This window comes from Saccostrea cucullata, unplaced genomic scaffold (assembly GCF_032062105.1).
Source record: "Saccostrea cucullata isolate Sc308-1 unplaced genomic scaffold, CSIRO_AGI_Scuc_v1 ctg10672, whole genome shotgun sequence".
NCBI lineage: Eukaryota > Metazoa > Mollusca > Bivalvia > Ostreida > Ostreidae > Saccostrea > Saccostrea cuccullata.
This window is the reverse complement of record NW_026923890.1, coordinates 1-3,659: the sequence shown is the minus strand read 5'-3', so window position 1 is coordinate 3,659 and position 3,659 is coordinate 1. Positions and strand designations below refer to the sequence as shown.

Genomic DNA, 3,659 nt, shown 5'->3' with positions numbered 1-3,659 from the left:
ATCGATTATTGCAAGGTTCAGTAGTATAGATATGAGATTGATAAGCAAGATATTTATACAGAATATTCATAAGTGTACCGGGATTTTTTAATAGAGTTGACCACTTAATTGAGTGTAGTATATACATTTACATTAAGATATATATTAATATAAGCCTGGAAGAATAACTAAATGTGATAGAGTGAAAGGTAGATGAAATCAGGGAATACATTGAATATTTCTTTTTTTTCAAGCATGTCCTGAGGGATCGTATGGTGAAAAATGTCTATATCAATGCAACAACAATTGTGCAGCCGGTTGTAACCATGTTCATGGCGATTGTAATCAAGGCTGTTCAGCTGTTGGTTTACAACCCAAAAGATGTGATAAACGTAAGTTTTAATGAATCCTATTTATCTATTTACTAACTTTTATAGAATTTTAAAATTTTCATGTGTATAATGCATGCAAATAATATATAGTATTTTTCGAGCAACAGTTGGAAAGACAAACCAAAGAACATTAGACTCTTTTTCACAAAAAGAAGCTTAGATACTGCTAATGTCAATTTTCTCCAATCAACCCTTAACGATAGTCTACTCTTATAACTAGACTCAAACTGTAAAATTACAGGATAGAAGGAGCCTTTATAATTTAAAAGTTCAAAGTTCATCAACCCTCTAATAAGAACTTTAACTCTTACTTGAGCAAATGCATGAAAATCCTTTCCAAAATATTAAAACAAAATAACATGTTTTTTTTTTTCTAGCCTGTTTACCAAAATACTATGGATTAAACTGTGTATCGATATGCAGCAGTAATTGTGCTGAATCTGGCCTCTGTCATCCAGAAAACGGGAGCTGTGTGTCGGGATGCAGCCCTGGATATTCAGGAGATCTGTGTTCTACCGGTGAGTTTATTTGTTTTTACATTATCTGTATTTTATATATCATATTAATAAACTATAATATTATTCGTCTTAAATTTCGATACTCACTCTTTTAACGTGATAAAGTATTCAGCGACAACGTGCTTACGAGATCTGTAAGTTTTCAAGATATTTTTTATTTAAATGCATGGCTTTTCAGAACGCTTTTTATAAGTAGACTTCAGCAAATTTTCATGTCTTGTGAGATTATTCTCAATGTAAAATAGTAAAGCATATTCAGTCAGGTTAGTTTTGGCAAGAGCGAGAACCTATCAGTCAATTTGTAATATTCAAATTTGCTGCCAAGCCAACTGTAAAGTTGATTTGAATACCATTTTCATGTATACCCATGCGTAGAAATATACATGGAAAAACATGCCTTAGCATGACGTCATAAATGAGGTTACACCTACGGTAGTAAAAGTATTAGGATCTAGGACAGCCAGAAATTCAAATATTGAGTATATTTTTTTATGATTTCGCAAGTGAGTTAAGGCTACGTATGAAGGTTTGTATGAAAAATATTTAATTAAAACCCATAATTGCTATACATACCGCAAAGAAAATGTTTAAACTTGTTTCCTAATATATTCTTGGTAACCATGATAAAGAATAGCCAGTAGACATTTTGACGTCATATTATGACTTCATCAACCTGTACTACACAAGTTTATAAGAAACATCAACAAAATCGCTATGGTGCAAGGGCGTATTTTATATTGTTTTTGAGAAACAAGGTATAAAAAGACGCAGAATATTCGAATGACTTAGGATAATGCTGCACAAATGTCGACACAGAAATTGTGTAGTTACTATTTGTACCGTTCTAAGATGAAACAGGTTAAAATTCACAGTCCAGTGTAAGTTTCCTATAATTTTAATCAATTGAAAAAGTGCCTAAGATTTGTGCAGCAATTTTATAAATTTCAAGAATATTCTCTTGAATATTTTACATTATTTATTTTAAATCAAATAGGATATGCCCTTGCGCCGACGTTGTTTTGTTGATGTGCATTATTACTTTGCATGGGAAAGAACAATGACGTCATAATATGACATCATAATGTGCACTTGAATAAGTATACTTTGGGTACTACATATGTAAGTATGCATCAGAAAATCACTTTGAACTTTCTCCGTAAATAAAGTATACAATTTATGCATTTTTATTAAATCATTTACATAGAAAAGCTTATATTTAGCCTTAACTCACTTTCGTTGAGAAACTGAAAATGTAAACATAAGGAATGTTATTAAGTTTTGTGTGAATTATCGGTGTATGAATCACAAAGAATTGCGCGTAAGCATATTTTTCTTACAGCTATAGGTAAATTGCACTTTACGTTAAACACCAAACAGTAAATTAATTAATTGCACTTCACTGTTTCACAAAAAAAGACTTAACCAAAATCACAGTTCCATTTATTGCTGTTGTCGCAGTTCAAGTCAAAGTTCCATGTTTCTTTTGTATTTATGAAATGAGTACAAACTAGGAGAGCTACTCTGGTTCTGGTAAATCATGAAGACAGACTTTTTATTATCATTATTATTACAAGACTTTACTAGATTTTTTTTTTTTCAGAAATAAACAAGCTAAAAGATGACACAAAGGAATCAACTTCCGAATCTATTCCATATATCGGGTTAGGAGTTGGAATTTTGCTGCTGCTTGCTGCAGTTATCGTTGCTTTTATTTACATAAGGTATGAAGAATTAAGTGTTAATAGAACAAGAACACTTTTTAGTACATTTTTTCTTATCTGAATAGTTGATCGGGACTAGTAAATAGCAGTATTCCATATTATTTTTCCTTATTATTTATATATGAGTACTAGGGTACCCAATATTTTTCATGCGGTTGCTACCTGGTTAGACGTGTAAGCTGGTTATCTGACATAAGATTCCTTAATATTCTTTACCCTTTATCATACTGTGTTTGTATTGCGGTGATATTATATCAGTTGGACATTTCTTTGCTGATTTTTTTTCCTCATATACTGGAGTACTTAGTATTTTTACCTCTACAGAGTATTCCTAGTGGAAATAAATGGCTCATCTACATTGTTTGCTGTCAAAATTTAAAAAAAAACATCTTTACATTAAAATGAATAATGGTTTAATGAAAGATTATAATAGGGCTCTAGAAAGAAAGACATACATATATCTTCTTTTTTATTGTTGATCTTAGCTGCAATGTGTTAAAGCAGAAGCAAGTAAATTTGTTAATATTAATAAAAAAAATATTCATTTTAGGAAGCGACATATTGGAGGAAAAAATAATCAACCCGAACATGAAGGTTTATCTATTTTTGAGCATAGAATATTTATCAATACAAAAAAATCTTTTTAAATGTCTTTTACGATAAGTATAATTATATAAAATTTTAACAATTACTCTTAGACTAGAAATTGTTACAGTAACTGTATTAATTTTATTAACTTTAGTTCATATACTTCATCAATTTACAAACAAATAAATAACTATATTTGATCTCTTAATTTTTCTTAAATATTAAAGTTATGCCAATAATACATGTCAGAAAAACCTTTTGTATAATTTTATTTTATTATATATTTCTGTCCAAAAACAATTATCAAATTACATGACGTTTAGATAGTTAAATTTGGTATTTCCCCTATTTCCCCCTTATCATGGTTCAAAAAAGCAGCCGTATATTACTTCTCTGTCAATATTTTAAAACTGCAGTAAAGTAATAAATTCTTTTATAAAAGGGGTAACGTTTAACAACAA

General features: G+C 29.8%; 1 long non-coding RNA gene across 1 annotated transcript; it reads left to right on the top strand.

Moving 5' to 3' along the window:
- The first annotated feature begins 239 nt into the window (after window positions 1–239).
- LOC134265211 (uncharacterized) lies at window positions 240–3,207 on the top strand. Its single transcript, XR_009991699.1, has 4 exons — window positions 240–371; window positions 749–889; window positions 2,490–2,610; window positions 3,161–3,207. It is a non-coding gene; the product is annotated as an uncharacterized LOC134265211 (long non-coding RNA).
- Window positions 3,208–3,659: the final 452 nt, after the last annotated feature.